Source organism: Sarcophilus harrisii, chromosome 4 (genome assembly GCF_902635505.1).
Source record: "Sarcophilus harrisii chromosome 4, mSarHar1.11, whole genome shotgun sequence".
NCBI lineage: Eukaryota > Metazoa > Chordata > Mammalia > Dasyuromorphia > Dasyuridae > Sarcophilus > Sarcophilus harrisii.
The window spans coordinates 433,352,243-433,370,431 of NC_045429.1; the positions used below are offsets into that span (position 1 = coordinate 433,352,243).

At 40.8% G+C, this 18,189-nt stretch overlaps 1 non-coding gene across 1 annotated transcript; it reads right to left on the reverse strand.

Annotated features, from left to right (window-relative positions):
* Window positions 1–15,029: 15,029 nt before the first annotated feature.
* Window positions 15,030–15,101, reverse strand: TRNAT-CGU. The gene has a single exon. It is a non-coding gene; the product is annotated as a tRNA-Thr (tRNA).
* Between the last annotated feature and the right edge of the window lie 3,088 nt (window positions 15,102–18,189).

The following is an 18,189-nucleotide window of genomic DNA, read 5'->3' on the forward strand; positions in this document are numbered from 1 at the left end:
CCTTGGGTAAGAGAAGAGGAATAGATATATTTGAAAGGATCTTAAAGGCCACCTCCTCCATTTAGGTCACAGAAATAATGTCCAGGGTGGGATTCCAGCTCCAAAGTCAGAGCTTCTTCCATACTGTCGATAAACATTAAATTGAAAAGAAATAAAATATCTATGGGACAAGGCAAATGTGAGAATTTGTTCTTCTTGACTATGAATATTTGTTATAAGCATGTTTTGTTTTCAGTTGGAGAAAGGTGAGAGGAAGAAAAAAATAGATTTTTGGTCACTAAAAAAAATCAAAGTTTTTATAAGCAGAGGAACTTATAAAGAATATGGAGCAAATAACAGCAACTATTCCTATTTCTCTAGCAATTTCCTCACAGGCAGGTAATCCAAATATTGTTACTCGGATTTTCTACCACTTGTGTCTTTTCATGTAACTGCTAAGAGTTCATTCCAGTTCCTCATCTTAGGAAGTATTGTTTGCTGCACTGCCCATTTTCTCCTTAGCTCAGGCATATCCCCTTTCATCGCTCCCTCATACCTCCTAGTTTTCTGTTTTAATCATATTTCCTTACCCATTCTGGTGGTTTGGTTGTTAGTCCTGCCTCTCAGATTGTTGACTCAATTGGTGGCATCTAGGTCCAGTCTCACTTAAGGTACAGATGTATCTTTATTCATGTGTTCTACAAGCTCTCTCTCTGTCAATATCTCTTTGTCTCTGTCTTTGAATCTCTGTCTCTCTTATTTCCATCAAGTCTTTTTTTTTCTCATTTGCCTGCTGGGAACCTCAATTTTGATAAACTTACTCCTAGATATCAGATAATTGACATTCTCCCCCTTAAGCTGACCATCTGTCCAGTAGAGTGACTGCTGCATCAACAAAGGGATGATCTACATTTGGTCAATAACTCACTTTCAAAGATTTTTAGGTCCTCCAGTCAATCCTCTGAATGAGACATCAGAACTGTGTCAAGATGAGCTGTTTCAGTACAAAAGGATTTGTAGAGATTCAGTTAAAATTGTTCCTCAAAGAAATAAACAACTTAAAGGAATATACAGTGTTCATGGCTAGGCTGTGTCAGTAAGGAAAAAAAATCACAATATTCCCAATACTATACCAATCAAATAATTATGGAAATGCTTTTATGGAACTTGATGAAAAAATAATATCTATAAAAACAAAAACAACAAGAACTATAATCTCAAGGAACTGATGAAAAGAAATAGCGATGAAGGGAGAATAGCACTTCCAGACTTCATAAAGTATTAGTAATCAAAACCATATGGTACTGGTTGAAAAACAGATAAATGGAATAGATGAAGGAGAATTAGAAATAACTTAGACCAATATCTTATACCGATTAATTCATTCTAAATGAACACTCAACCTAATTATTAATGAGAAAACTGTTGAAAAATTAGAAGAAAAACAGGTCATATATCTTTCATAGCTATAGATAGTAGATATATTCTTAACTGAATAAGAGATAGAGGTAATTACAAAAGATACAGTGGATATATAAAATTATATGATTATATAATATTCAAAGGCTGCTACAGTATATCATTAATGTGACTAGGATAAGAAGGGAAGTGATCAAATAGGAAAAAGCAACTATAAAATTTCTCTGGTATTGATTTGGTATTCAAAATATAAAAATAATGCATGTATATGGAGATAAATATAGTCCCCCATTTTACATCTGATTCATTCATCCAGCATGCATTTAAGGACCTACTATGTGCCAGGAGGAGATACAAAGATAAAAGAAAAGTACATTTTAAAAACCCAACAGTATTTGCTCTCAAGTAGTTTACATTCTTCTGAAGAGAAATAAGGTGTACACAGAAAAATCAATATTATTGGGATTTTTGTTTGAACCTGTGATTTCATCAGTGCAAAGGACTCCCTCCACCAATCAACAACTGTACTGCAGCTTAAGGTCAGAGAGTAATAACCCCTGAGTCATCATGGCTAGAAACATTTCTCTTCCCTCCCTCCCCCACAGATCTTCACATGGTCACTTGGATTAAAACCAGGCAGAAAGTACCATGGGATGCTGTGACTTGCCTGGAATCCTCATCCTATGTGTCTCAGAGGTGGGGCTTAAACCTAGGTCTTTATGGCAACCATTAGAAGTTTTAAAAATTACAGATGCTAAATACAAAACAACGGGGTGTTCGGGGGGAGAGATCAGGAAAGACTTCTTGAAAAATGTGGCTCTTGAACTAAAGTTTGAAGGAAGTTGGGAGTTTTGAGAGGTGGAGATGAGGGGGCATTCAAGATATAGGAAGGAGACAACCTGTGCAAATGCATAGAGATGGGAAACAGAATATTGTGTATTGTGTATTGTAGACACCAAGGTAGCCAATTTCATCAGAATTTAAAGTACAGGAAAGGAAGTAATGTACAGTGAGACTGAAGGGGCAGTTCTAGAGCAGCCTCCCTAGAGCTATTCCTCTCCTCCCCCACTACCACCTGCACTTATATAGTCACTTTTTAATTTTATTTTATTCAGATATTTTTAATTTGTATATGTTTTAAATATATAATATAAAATATATTAATAATAAATATAAAAATAATATATTTATGATATTTTTACATATCTATTTAGATACTTTGGCCTAAGAGAAGATGTTGCTATTGTTCTCAAGATTCTAGAGGTAAACTATAGGAATTACACTCCTACTTCAGTTGCTATTTAAACAATAGTCTTTCATAAATACACACAGAACCGTGGGTATAGTGAGCACTAGCAAAGCATAATAGCAGTGAGGCAGTCGTGGAGAGAACATGTGTAGCAAATGGCCGCCTCCCAACTTTAGTCTTTTATTTCCTTGTGGTGTCTTCATGAAACTCACTTTGAGGCATGGAGTCAGTGATTTGAAGAGCTATTCTAGTGCCAAACTGGGCTGATTCCTAGCAGACTTGGCACCTCTGTTGGCTAATCCAGTGCTACTGGGTCAGATTGCTCCATTGCTATTGGTCCTCTCCCCAACTCCTGCCCAGGTGAAGACCTGACAATACTCCAAGGTCACTACCTGGGAGCATCTCAAGATTGCTGCTCAATCACCCATCAGAGAAACCAATAAAAAAGGAAGAGAATCAGCCATTCACTCATATTCACAATAGCCAGGTGAGAGACAGGGAAGCCTTTTGCCCTACTAGACTCTAGGGAGGTGCCTCAAAGTATTTTTGCCTCCTCAGAGTTGCATAGGAGAGGAGAATGAAGAAAGGGTGTGTTGCTCTTTTTGTATACCCACTGGGTTCCAGCTCAGAGACCCGAGCTACCAGTTCTTCCAGCTCTGCAGCCAACTTATGTCATCATAGAGTAACAAAACTCCTAAGTCATCATGGCTGGGAACCAACTTCCCCCAAGTTTCCATGTTGCTTGAATTAAAACCTGGTAGAAAATCCCCGATTATATTCCAAGGACTGGTCATTCTACCCTCATTTTAGGAAGCCCAAAGCCAGGTCATGAAGACCTTTAAGTATCAAACAAGAGTTTGTATTTGGTCCTAAAGGTAAAAAGAAGCTATGACTGTTTCTGGAGCAGAGAAGTAATATAGTATCACTCTGATAAACCATGGGGAGGATGTGTCAGAGAGAAAAGAAGTGGAGACAAAAGATTTTCATGAGAATCCAGTGAAATAATGTATTAAAAGTGATTTGTTAAACCTTGTAGTGCTACACAAAAGTCCATTAAAAAAATTCTTGCAAAGAAACGCCCCAAGGCCAGCAAAGTTATTTACCAATCATTGCCCTTTGGCATTTTAAATCCTTCACAATCTGGCTCCGATCTATCTTTCCAGTCCCATTTCAGGCCCTGCATTCCAACCAGACTGGCCCACTGGCCATTTCCAATCTGTGATATTCCAGATCCCACTTCTCCCTTACTTAACACAGGCTTGGGATATCCTTTCTCTTTCTAATCCTTAGCTCCTTTTACGGTGTCTCAACTCAAGTATCACCCCTTAGCAATATGAGACCTTTCTCAATTCCCCCCTCCCCATTTCCTAGTATTTCCCATTGCCGAATATTTATTTTTACACATACTGTATCTTCTGAGTAGAATACAAGGTCCTTGAGGTAAGAGGTATTTTTAGCTTTGTCTTTATAAATGGAGTGCTTAGCACAGTGTCCAATGAATAGTAGATATTTTATAAAGACTTCTTGGATTGAATTCAGCTGTCATCGTATTTGATTCCAATTATGGGATCCATATTTAAAGATATATCTCTCTCTATACACATACATATATCCATATACACACATATATATGATAATATGTAAATATATAACATATACACAGCAGGATATATATATGTGTATGTATATATACACACACACACATATGTACATACACAGAAGTCTTCCTCTTGTATATTTGATTAATTCAATGAACATTTATTAAGGTCTTACAGTATGCCGGAGGAGGTAGAGCTACAGAGAGAACATTTCCTGCTCAGAAAGAATTTACATTCTACTCAAGGGAAAGAGCAAGTACATAGATCAGCAAATATGAAATAAATACAAAATAACTAGCAGCTGGGAGGTCAGGATTATCTAACTGTAGGAAGTAGCTTTTGACGAGATTGTGTGTGTGTGTGTGTGTGTGTGTGTGTGTGTGTGTTTTGTTTTGTTTTTAGTTTAGTTTAGTTTTTTGTTTTTTTTTTTGTTTTTTGGATGAGTTTTGAAAAAAGCTGGGAATTCTACAGGTGGAGGTAAGGAGTGAGTCAATTTCAGAGGCAACCCAAAATCCCATGTAAGGAATAAGCAGCTAGGTAGTATAGTGGATAGAGCACCAGCCCTGGCGTCAGGAGGACCTGATTCAAATCAGATCTCTGTGCTAAAATCTAGTTTGATTGTACCACAAAGTGTGTGAAAGCTGGGGGAGAAGACTTCAGCAAGATTGTGGTGGCCTTGAAATGTTAAATATAGAAGCTTTTATTTTTTTCCTAGAATCAAAAGGTTTTTGGAGGAGGAGATTGATATGGTCAGATTGGTATTTCAGGGGTATCAATTCAGCACCTATTAGAAAGGAAAGATACTAGAAGCATTATCCACCCTCAGCATATTGGTGAAGATGATGGGATTAATTAATGTTGGAGGGGTGTGGGAAGATAGACCCGTGAGTGGTAGATCAATAAAGCCATTCTGGAAAGCAATTTGGAATCACACAAAAATGTGGTTAAAATGTCCACACCCTTTGCCCCAAAGATTTCCCTACAAGGCTCATATCCCAAGAAGGTCATCGATAAGAATAAAGTTCCCATAAATACCCAAATATTTATAACAGCACTCTTTGTAGTAGCAAAGAATCAGAAATATAGTAGATATCCATTTATTGGGGAATGGCTTAACAAATTGTACTACATGAATATAGAGGAATATTAATGTGCTGTAAGAAATGATGTACATGATAATATAAAAATCTGGCAGCTTGGAAAGATTTACAAAATCTAATACTGAGTGAAGTAAGCTGAGCCCAGAAAACAATATCCATAATGATGACAACAATGTAAATGGAGAGTATGACCACAAATAATCGAAAGTGATTGTAATTTCAAAGAACAAGTATAGCCCCAGAAGAAAAATGTGAACTCAACTCCTCAACTCCTGCCCCCTCCACTTGGTCAGCTATATGCGGGAGATCCTCAGGCATGATGCACTGCATATATTTTCAGGGTTTTTTTTGGGGGGGGGGGAAGAATCTGAATTTTTGATATTTCTTTTCTTTTTTTACTGAGGCAGTTGGAGTAAGGTGACTTGCCCAGGGTCACACAGCTAGGAAGCCAGATTTGAACTCAGATTCTCGGGGCTGGTGCTGTATCCACTGTGCCATCTAGCTGCCCCGATTCTTTTTCTTTAAAAATATTATTTGTCATGGGAAATGGGAATGAAAAAATACTAGGAAAAAGTCTAGGGATATTAAAAAAAAACAGAAGGAAGGCTATCATTCAGGCAAGAGGTGATAAGGACATGAACTGGTTAGTGATCATTTAAGCGAACAGAAAAAGAGAGATGTGAGAGATGTCATGGAGGCAGAAATGCCAAGATTTGAGAACTGATTGGTGGTGAGAGATGAGGAAGAGTTAAGAGTAAAGAATGACTCCAAGACTGTGGGCTGGGTCACCAGATGAATTGTTCTTACTAGAGCCAAGGAAAGATGGTGTTTGTGAAATGTTGAGTTTGAGATGCCCAAGGGACAAAGGCATGGAGAAGATGTCCAAGAGATAGTTGGTGATGTGGAATGGAAGCTCAGAAGAAACATTTATTTGAGCTGGATATGAAGCTCTGGGAGTCATATGCAGAGTGATAATAGTTAAACCAAAGGGAGCTGAGAAAGTCACCCTGAGAAAGGAGAAGCACACCCAGGGTAGAGCCTCAAGGGACAGTGAGGCATAATGGGTAGATAATGATCTAAAATGAAACCAAGAAGGAGCTTCTAGAGCGGCAGGCAGAGAATCAGGAAAGACCAGTTCCACAAAATCTTGGGAAGGAAGAAAGCATATTTATTTAAGTGTTGTCTTCCCCATTAAAATGTAAGCTTTTCAAGGGCAGGGACTGATTTTGCCTTTCTTGATATCCTCAGCAGAGTGCCTGGCACTTTGTAAGCACTTAATACATACAAGCTGATTGATTGTTTGATCAATAATACCCACTTCTCTTAAACTCATAGTTTATATTTATTTTATCTCTTAGTTCCACCCCATGCCTCTGATCACCTAACTCCTCAGTCCTAGCACATAACACATCATTCAATGACTCTGAAATTGTGGTGATTAAATATGACTGACACTGTAAATTAGTCTGCTTTTTTGCTCTTTTTAAAAAAATCTCTTTTAAAGGATGACTCTTGGATAGGGGGAAGGAAAAGGATAAATTCCAAAGTGGAGTCAGTGTGAAAGCAAAAGATACTAATAAAGTAAGATTTAAAAATTAAAATAAAATTTAAAATCAAATGTACTTAATGGAATAAATTTCTTTTTTTGTTGTTTTCAATGTTAATATTATTTTAATGTTAATTTCATTATTTATTTTTTTATTAAAGCTTTTTATTTTCAAAGCATATGCATGGATAATTTTTCAACATTGACCCTTGCAAAAACTTTGTGTTCTAAATTTCCCCCTTTTCCCCCATCCCCTTCCCTAGATGTCAAGTAATCTAGTATATGTTAAACTATGTTTAATTCTTCTATATATATTTCTACAATTAGCATGCTGCACAAGAAAAATCAGATCAAAAAGGGAAAAAATGAGAATGAAAACAAAATGCAAATAACAACAAAAAAAGAGTGAAAATACTATGTTGTGATGCACTCTTAATTTCCAGTCCTCTCTCTGGGTGCAGATGGCTCTCTTCATCACAAAATCATTGGAATTGGCCTCAATCATCTCATTCTTGAAGAGAGCCACATCCATCAGAATTGATCTTCGTATAATCTTGTTGCCGGGTACAATGATCTGCTCATTTCACTTAGCATCAGTTTTCAGAAGTCTCTTCAGGTCTCTCTCAAATCTTCTGCTGATAAACTGGGAAAACAGTTTTACAGTCAAAGGTTCTGATAAAGGCCTCATTTCCAAAATATATAGAGAATTGACTCTAATTGATAAGAAATCAAGCCATTCTCCAACTGATAAATGGTCAAAGGATACAAACAGACAAATTTCAGATGATGAAATTGAAACTATTTTTACTCATATAAAAGTGTTCCAAATCATTATTAATCAGAGAAATGCAAATTAAAACAACTCTGAGATACTATTGCACACCTGTCAGATTGGATAAGATGACAGGAAAAGATAATTATGAATGTTGGAGGGGATGCGGGAAAACTGGGACACTGATACATTGTTGGTGGAGTTATGAACGAATCCAGCCATTCTGGAGAGCAATCTGGAATTATGCCCAAAAAGCTACCAAACTGTACATACCCTTTGCTCCAGCAGTGTTACTACTGGGATTATATCCCAAAGAAATATTAAAGAAAGGAAAGGGACTCACATTCGCCAAAATGTTTGTGGCAGCCCTTTTTGTGGTGGCTAGAAACTGGAAAATGAATGGATACCCATCAATTGGAGAATGGTTGGGTAAGTTGTGGTATAAGAATGTTATGGAATATTATTATTCTGTAAGAAATGACCAGCAGGATGAATACAGAGAGGCTTGGAGAGACTTACATGAACTGATGCTGAGTGAAATGAGCAGAACCAAGAGATCATTACACACTTCAACAACGATACTATATGAGGATGTATTCTGATAGAAGTGGATTTCTTCGACAATGAGAAAGATCCAATTCAGTTCCAATTGATCAGTGATGGACAGAACACTGGGAATTGAATGTGGACTATTTGCATTTTTATTTTTCTTCCCAGGTTATTTTTACCTTCTGAATGCAATTTTTCTTGTGCAACAAGAGAACTATATGGATCTGTCCACATATATTGTATTTAAGATATACTTTAACATGTTTAACATGTATGAGACTGCCTGCCATCTAGGGGAGGGGATGGAGGGAGGGAGGGGAAAAGTTGGAACAGAAGGGTGTGCAAGGGACATTATTGAAAAATTACTCATGCATATGTTCTGCCAATAAAAAGCTATAATAAAAAAAGTTTTAAAAAACCATTCTGCTGATTGTTTCTTATAGAACAATAATATTCCATAACATTCATATACCATAACTTATTCAGCCATTCTCCAAATGAGGAATATCTACTCAGTTGGAATAAATTTCTGATAAATACTAAAGCCTTTATTTTTTTCTTGCATTGAGCTTATAGTCATGATCATACCTGAATATGGCCCTGGGTGAAGAGAATAATCTTGGTCATAAAACATACACACACACACACACACAGAATACAACACACATGATATACTCTCCCTCTTTGTCTGTCTGACTCTGTCTCTCCATTCCCCTCTTTTTTCCTTTCCCCTCAACCCCCTTCCTTCTTTCCCCCAAAGGCTTGAACAACATGGTAATATCCAGCTCTTCCAGACATTCTATTTACTATTTGTTTTTATTGAGTAGGGGTTATGTGAATTTTTAACACAGAGAATGGACAGAATAGGCAATAGACAAAAAGATAAAGAGTAGTTTAACTCAATTCAGCTGTTAAAATTGGTTGACATTTTAGCTAGTCAAAGGATTTATTCCCAGTTTTAAAGACCCTTTGAATAGGTATCTTTCCTTGGTTTTCTCTACTATAAAATGAGGAAGTTATATACAAATATAACAGAATATCATGGCACTATAGGAAACAACAAACACAAGGAAATCAAAGACTCTTTGCATTAAACACTTGGGTGACATGGTGACTAGAAGTAAGCAGAGCCTAGAGTATAGATTGTTATATTCACATTGATCACAATAACATAAAGAAAAATAATACTAAATGCTATCAAGGCAATGACCAATCTTGATTCCAGTGAACTCGTGACAAGATATATCCCTCTTCTCTCAGTAGAGAGATGGTAGTGAATTAAATGAGACATATGTTGGCAAACATTAATAATGTATTTTCTTTTTTTTTTTTTTTTTTTTTTTTTTTTTTACAGATTTGTTGGATTTCCCTAAGCCTCCAAAGTTCACAAGAGGATTCTATTGCGGGGTAATGTATCAGTGATTTTTTTCCCCTTTGACATCAATAAAACATTAAAAAAAACTAAACAAAATAATAATGTTGGACTAGATAATCTCGGAGAGCCTGCCCACATCTATTATTCTGTGTCCATGGGGGACATGTCAAATTAGCCTATACTTCCCCCAGGTTAGATTAGTTTTTGGGGATTTTCTGAGCAGCCCACAGTAAAAATATATGCATCATTTCCCTCTGCCTTAATCTGCTCTTCCTTAAGCCAAATTCCTCAAAATAACAAAGCCTGAAATGTGCAGTCCACAATACAGAGTTGCCCCCCCCCCCCATCATTATGAAGTAGGCAGGCCCACAGAAAGCCAACAAGACTTTCTGCCTGGCCAAGTAAATTCAGCTTTTGCTTTTGCAGACTTCAGACTTCCAACACCAGTCCGATGGAGCCAGGAAGTCACCCATCGAGTCTTCAAACAACAGACAACAAGAGGGGCTTAAGCTTCAGAGGGGGGCAAATGTTGCTGGAGCTGTTTGGACAACCCTCCTTTTATTTCTATAAGACTTGGGAGACTGGAACCTGACACCCCTCCTGCACTTTCAACAGAGATAATCCCTGACCCCTGATCCTGGTCAGGGTCAATACCCAGGTGTGTATATAACCCTAGGTTAGGACACCTAGAAAATAGTGGAGAAGCCAGGCCCTTTTCAAATCCTTATGTGTGTATATGGACATGTATTTGCACATGTGTGTGAACGTATATACAAGTTGTATATATTGTATATGTTGTGTGTATTTATATGTATTATATAGTATGTATTTGTATGTGTAGTTATATGTATTATAGGTTATTCACCCTATGGACAACATAAACATCCAATAAGATTCCTCTTTCACTTAGGCAAGTTCTACTTTTCTCCTCATCTCTCCCCAGACCAACAGGCATTTAGCTTTAGAGTACTACCCTGAAGGTTTGGACTTCCACAGAAGGGAAATACATGTGGAGAGAATAGACAATTAACTCCCCTAACATTCTAATAAATCCTATTGTCATCCCAGGGATCAAAACTTACTTTCAATCTTATAGCATTACCCTGAGGATTTGTCTCCACTTCAGGAGGGAAACATACTGATTATATGCTAAACTGCCAACTCCCTTCCCATTGGAGGTATGCTGTAGGATTGAAATAGCAAAGGGAAAAAGGAGGGGAAAAAGTCCAGATCTATGGGTCTGTATGATTATAATTCTTAAATTCGTCTCTCAGCTCCTACAATTACATATGTAGTCCTCTTTTCTCTCCTAGAGGTTGGTACTGTCCAATAACAATAACTTCCCTTCTCTCTCTCTAACCACACCATAATTATTCTAGTTCAGCATCTCATCACCTCTTACCTAGATTAGTACACTGGGCTCCTAATTAATTTCCCACTCAACAATCTCCCTCTGTTCAGAACACTACAAAGCTGCCAAATTGATATTCCTCAAGCTCATGTCTAAACCTGTATGGCACTCCCACTCAAGAAGCTTCCATGACTTTCTATTGTTTCTAGGATAAAATACAAACTCCTGTGTTTAGAATTTGAAGACATTGACTGCTTTCTATCTCCACTCTATTTTTCCAGAGATTCACATTATTTTTTCTCACACAACCTGCCCTCAGCTAAGTTGTCCTATTTGCTGTTTTTTATATATCGCATTTCCTGTCTTTTTGACTTTGCACAAGCTCTCCCCAGTTTCCTGTAATTCTTCTTCATTTCTACTTCCTAGGACCCCTGGGATCTTTCAAGGCTCAGCTCAAATGATAGATCCTTCAAGAAACCTTCCCTGATTCCCCCAGTTATTGGTGCCTCCCAATACTTTGTGTTTAGTTGTTGTTGTTGTTGCTTGTCCTTCAAGAAGACCATGACATCAGCGAGGTGATGACATGCCATGTAAGTGAATTGGATTTAATTGAGGGAGGGCTGGTCAAGGTCACTAGCCTTATTTTCTCTTCCAGAGTCGTCTGAATCCAGTGGCAAGATATAGATCAGGATGACTGGAGATGATTCTGGATGCAGTGGGAGTATGTTTATTTGTATACATTCCATATTTATATATCAACGAGGTTCTATTTTTTTCAGTGTAATGTAAGCTACTTAACAGGGACCACATCACCGGATCTCCCGGAACTCAGCCTAATGCTTGGCAAATGTCTGATATTGTTGATCTGACTGAGAGACATCACTGAGCTCTCAAATTTGAGGTTACTAGGGAGACAATTATGAGACTGATGCTGTCTAGGATATCACCCTTTGAATGCTAGAAGCTGGATTCTGGGCTCTTTATTCCCAGGAATTCCTCTTCCTCCATCCAGGAAGCTGGGATGAAAGAACTCTGAGCATTTCTCCAGAAAGCTGGGGTTCAGTTGCTCCCACCAGTAGGATCACATGGTTCTCTTCTCATTTTGGAAAGTATACCTGCTGAAGCTGCTCTGGGACTGGGGTGTAAGCATCCAAAATCCAGGAATTCAAGGTCCAGACATATTTGGGCCATTCCCTTGGGTGGTTATTAGAAGCTCTGGGGGAGCTTTTCCTAACCCCCCCCCCCCCAAGAGCCCGACATAGCTCTTAGCCAGCACACTTAGGTCTGCTGATCTTGGATCTTTCTGACTCTCTCTGTCTCTGTCTCTGTCTCTTTCTCTATCTCTGAGTCTGTGTCTGTCTTTTTCTATCTCTCTATCTCTGTCTCTGCCTCTCTGTCTCTATTTCTCCCTGTCCCTCGGTCTCTGTCTCTCTCTTTTTGTCTCTTTCTCTATCTCTCTCTATCTGTCTGTCTCTCTCTCTGGCTGTCTCTATCCCTGTCTCTCCTTTCTATCTGTCACTTTCTGTCTCTTACTCTGTCTTTCTCTTTTTCTCTCCAGTTTTTCTCAATCTCTTCCCACCCCCAGGAATTCTCTATCACCTCCAGAATCAAATATGAAATTCTGTTGCCATTCAAAGCCCCTGATAACATAACCCTTCTATCTTTCCAATCTCCTTATAACTCATTTCCCACACATAAGCTTTCCTGCTGTTCCTTTTGTCTCCTGACTTTTTCCCTGGATGGTCCCCAAGTCTGGAATTCTTCCCCTTCTCCTCTCTGCTTCTTGGCTTCTCCGGCTTCCTTCAAGTCCCAGGTTGAATGCCACCTGCTTCATAAGGCCTTTCCTGGTCTCCCCATAAAACTGATTCCCTAAATTTATCTCTGTGGATCTTCCTTGTATAGGGTTGTTTGCATGTTGTTTTCCCCATTAGATTGGGAGCTTCTTGAGGGCAGGAATTGTCTTATCTTTTGCCTTTCTTTCTATGCTCAGAGCCTAATACAGAGTCTAGCTCATAGTCGTTTAATAAATGCTTTTTGACCTTTCTGACTCCAGATTTTCCGTCAATTTTTCTTAGTTTAGTTTTGTTTTACTTGGAGAAGAAATTCCCACTCTATAACCCCTCCAAGGTGTTTTTCTTTTGGAAGGAAGGGGGAGAGGGTTAGTGTGAAAAGAGGTCAAGGAGTGGTTGCAAAGCTTGGGGAAATCCATATTACACTCCTGAAATAAGCAAACATACCTCCTATGGACTGAATAAATATTGTTCTTGTATTATAACTTGTCAAATCTAGGTGGTAGTTATTGTAGATAATAAAAGACAAATTCGCTTACAGACATTGCTGAATTCCCTGAAGCTTTCATCACAAATTTTTTCTCAGTCAACAGATACTATAATAACAATAAAATCTGTCCCAAGATCACTGCTGACTAAATTTCTAGAAAATGATGAGAGCAAGATGATGATGATTGATAATAATATTTATTATATGTATAATATATCATAATAACATACTATATCAATATAATGATACATATGCTTATAATTATATTATATAATATATTTATGTGAATATTATGTTTACATATATAATATTTTGTTATATTTACAAATATTATTTTATATCTTATATTCACAATTATTTGTTATATGTTATTTTCTCTTATATTTACATATATCATTTTATATCTTATATTCACATATATTACTTTCTATTATATATTATTTTCTATCTTAAATGTTAGAATTTGCTTTACTTTGAAAAGAAACCTCAAAAAAGAAAAGTTGGGAATTTCAACTTTAGTCCTCCCACCAGGGCTAATGCCCCTTATAATAAAAGCCTCTCTGGGTTATTTCCAAATCTGCAAGAAGGAGAACTCACTTCCTTAATCCTCTGGGGAGTGGTGGGGGGGAACTATAAAGGGTCTGGTTTTCCCCTTGAAAAAAATTGCCTGAGCAGTGGGAGTGGACTTTTTTCCAAGGATACTTCCGGAGAGATCCCTTTGGGGAAGGTAAGCCTGCACCAAACAAGATCGCATGCACCTTAAACTGAGGCAACCCTAGATAACTGGATTTGGAGTCAGGAAAATCTCTTTTCTCCACCTTTCTCGAAAGGGATGAATTATGGGTGTGGGACACCTCGTATAATTCAGTCTTGGTTGATCTGTTGCTTAGGAAATGGAACTTGCGATCAAATAGAGCAAAGCGAATGCTTCCTTCCACATGCTAACGGCCAAGCCTGGGCCCAGAGAAGCCTCCCCCTTTCTTTGCATGTGTGGGGGGAGTCCTAGATGTGGGGAGGGAGTCCTGGACTTGGGATACTGTATCTTCAGACTTTGTTACTGTTGCAAAGTTTCCTTGCACTTTTTTCATTGGCTCTCGGGGAGGCGTTGGGGAGGAGAGATAGATTGAGACCTGGAAGCAACGTATAAACAAAAAGAAATTAATTTAAAAAAAAAAAAAAAACAAAACACTAAGAAGTAGAAGAGGAAAAAATAAGAGAAAGAATCGAAACGCCCCTGGGAAATCGCAGCCGCGCGCCCAGAAGCAGAATCTCACCTAAAGAAGGCGAGTTCGTTCCCTAGCCCTGAATGCCCGCGCCCCCTCGTGGGGGCTCTCACCGGGCTCTGGGGGTCGTACCGCGGCTGGGCACAGCTGGACAGCTGCTAGAGGCGCCCCAGGGGATGAGGGATCCCTTGAAGCTCCACTGGGACCTCGCGGGAGCTGGTCCCTGAGCTGTCTCCCAGGGATTCTGCCCCGGCAGGGTCAGCTGCCGATGCTCATTGCCTAGAGCAGGGAAGGGGGAACACTACCCATGGCCCCCGCTCCCCGCTTTTAGCCTAACTAAAGGGTGGGTCCCTCCTAAAATCTGCCCGAGATTCAACCCTTCTAACTGCAACTCGCACCGCAGGCCCGGCCCGACCAGGCCTTGGCCCGGATAGCGGCAAGATCTGCCTGGGAGGCGAGCGTGCAACCGGACATTGGGGAAGGGGGGTGGGGAACCCCAGAAGAACAAATGTCCAAAATAACCAAAAATGCGCCCTGGCTAGGAGGGCCGGGAGCCGGAGAGGGCCGGGCCACGGCCCCCCACGCCGCAGGCACGGACGGGGTTCGAACCCGCGATCTTCGGTTTACGAGACCGACGCCTTACCACTTGGCCACCGCGCCTGACAGGCTTGCAGCAGGCGAAAGCAGTCAGTGGAAGGCAGGCGGGGCAGCCGCGGCCGGCCCGGGCCTCTCGGGCTGCTGGCTCAGCTTCTGCCCCGGCCCCGTGCCCAGTCCGAGCTCCCCCGGGGCTCACGCTCGGCGGCAGCCCCCGAAGCTTGGCCAAAGCCCGGCCGCGCGCCGAGCCTGCCCGCCGTGACCTCCGGGAGCGCTGTCCCGGAGTTCCGGAGGCCCCGCGGGCCCACTCCGGCTCTGCAGAAGAGGTCCCCGGTGCGCTCCCCCCAGCCCGATCCTGGGATGCCTCCCTCCTCCTCCCCCCCGCAGGAGCCTCAGCTCCCCCACATCCCCCTCAATATCCCGGGGCCACCAGCCATTCCATTCTTTCCCCCGACAACCCCCGCAATTTCAAACCAAGAAGGACGCCCACCTCCATCTCGGGTGGGCTTGTGCGGGTGCCCTTCTCCCCACGAGCGAGAAGAGCCACCAGGAGGCAGTAGATGCACGCGTGCATGCAGGGGTGCATACGTGCATGTGTACATATGTGCATGCGTTCACGCGGGCACAGTGTCAGCCCTCCCGGGTCCCGGCCCCGGCCCCCTCACAGCGGAGCAGCCCGCGGGGCTTCTCGGTGTCCCGGGACACAGCCGGGACAAAGGCCAGGCGCGAGCTGGAGGCCGAGGGTCTCCGCTGCTCCCCTCCCGATGGGGCAGTCCAGATAGGAGAGGACGGTCCAGACGCGTGGGTGCGAGAAGCAAGGGGGAACCCCCCGAAATCCAAGGACAGCTTAGAACCCGGGGCCCTTGTGTCGCGCCCGCCCCAGCCCCGCCGAGACCTGAGGTGAGGAAGGGCCGCGGCTCGGAAAGCGCAGAACGCGACGTCCAAGTTCAAGGGCCTGCCCCGGTGGCCACGCGCCCCGGGCGTCTGAACAAAGTTCTAGGTGCGCTTGCGGTTCCGCTTCCTTCTCTGGAAAGGGAGGGTTTCGCCTGCGAGCGAGCCCGGATGTATTACTGAGCTAACCAGAGAGTTCTCGTCCGGGAGGTACCGCAATTCGAAGACGCGGCCATTTCACGATTCAAGTGAATGAGTTACAAACGCAGGGGTAAGCCTGTTGTTCTGACCCCATTGGGGCTTTTTTTTGGGCAAAAGAAACAGACGTGGAAAACACATTTCCTCCTCCAGCTCATTTTACTGACACATTAGTGTCTAAGGATGGATTTGAACTCAGATCGATCTTGCCTATAGCGTTTTGCATCCGCGGCATTATGGCCCGCCTACCCCAAATCAAGTCCAGGTCTATATTAGAGCCAGGAAGATGAAACCCAGAATCGAACATTCAGGTAATGTAGTGGTTAAAGCACCAGATCAGCTTTGATATTTGCCTCCAAACAATAGTTTCATAGCCTTAAGCAATCCGTTTCATTTCTCTGGGTCTCAGTTTCTGCCTCTGTAAAATGGGGATAATAATCATAGTTATACCTCCCAGGGATTTTGTGAAGAGCAAAAGAATGAACATTTGTTTCCCAGCAAGAACTGTATAAATGCTAGCTATTATTATTAGGTGGTTCGAATCTCAGCTCAGATATTTACTTGCCGTGTGACTCTGGGCAAGTTAATTAAAATCGACCTCAGTTTTCTCGTTTATAAAATAAGGGAAGAGGCTAAAAGGCTCTTTTATTAGAGTTGGAAGAGAGTTTATCCACATCCTTCCCCTTCCTCCCCATTTTACAGATTAGGAAAGTGTGACTTAGAAAAATTAAATGATTTGCCTAAGAGGGTTACACGGGCTTCTTGGAAAAAGAGGTTCCAATTGGGTATTGAAGAATACAACAGGATCTCGGAAATGGTCTCATCCAAGAAAGGATTTTTCTTAACTGTCCAAGGAAATATTTGGGGGGAGGAGAAGGGGTCTGCAGGAAAACTGGAATCTGAAGCGCATTGCCATAGTAGCCATTTCCCCATCCCCACCCCAGGATCATTGGAGGAACCTGAGGATACACTCAAACCTTTTTTAATAGAAGAGAAAATAGAGGCCGAGGGACAGGAAATGGCTGAATGGACCTCCTGGCTACACAAATCAGACCTCCCCCTTTTTTGCCCTACAATCCATTAGTGTCAACAGTGAGAGTGATTCAGAAGAGAGCAAACAAACAGCAATGATCTTCAAACCCTGCATTTTGTAAAATTTCCTCCTGCTTGCAAAAGGGCTCTTAAACCCATACCCTACTGAGGAGAGTTCCCAGAGGGCAAGAGGACATCTGGAAAGCAAACAGAACTATCTGTACTTTTCCAAAACAGTGGCCTGTTCTTAACCTGGGATCCTATGAATTAGGGCTGACAGGGAATCCACAATTCATCTCCATCATGGGCCCTGAACCTGAGGTCTGCAAATGTGTATTTGTAATATTTTGTTTTAAATACATTCGTTTTAAGATTTTTTATTTCTAATATTTTTATTGCCTGTATTTCAGTATAAATGGTGAGTTTGATTTTGTGCATTTAAATCATGATTCTGACAAAGAGCTTCCCCAGCCTGCTGCCCGCACACAAAAAGGGTTAAGATCCCTAAGCTAGTGCCATCCCTTTGGGGGTGGAGTTATTGATTAGGGGGGCGGGGGAATGGTAAAATGCAGAGCTAGATGACTTACTCAGGGTCACACAGCTAGTATCTGAAGTCAAATTCTAAGTCAGCTCCAGGGGTAGTGCTCTATCTACTCCACTACCTAGCCACTCTTTTTTTTTTTTTTTTTTTTTTTTTTTTTTTTTAATGTATTTGTTGTTTTGCCATCCCTTTTTCCTTTTCTAAAAATTATTATTATAAACCTGACAGTTGTCAACAAACATTCTAGTAAAGTTTGAACAATAACAACCAGCTCTCCCCAGGACACACTTTTAAGCTTATTGTACATATTCACATTTTCTCCATCTCTTTCTTAAGTCTAGCTAACCACCAAAAAAAAAAAAAAAAAAAAAAAAAAATCAAAACCTATTATCCTACTGTCAAATCTTGTCATTTCTACTTTACAATATTTCCCCCCAAAGTCTCCTCTTTTCTAATCATGAAGCCATAACCTGGTTCATTCAAGCCTTCACC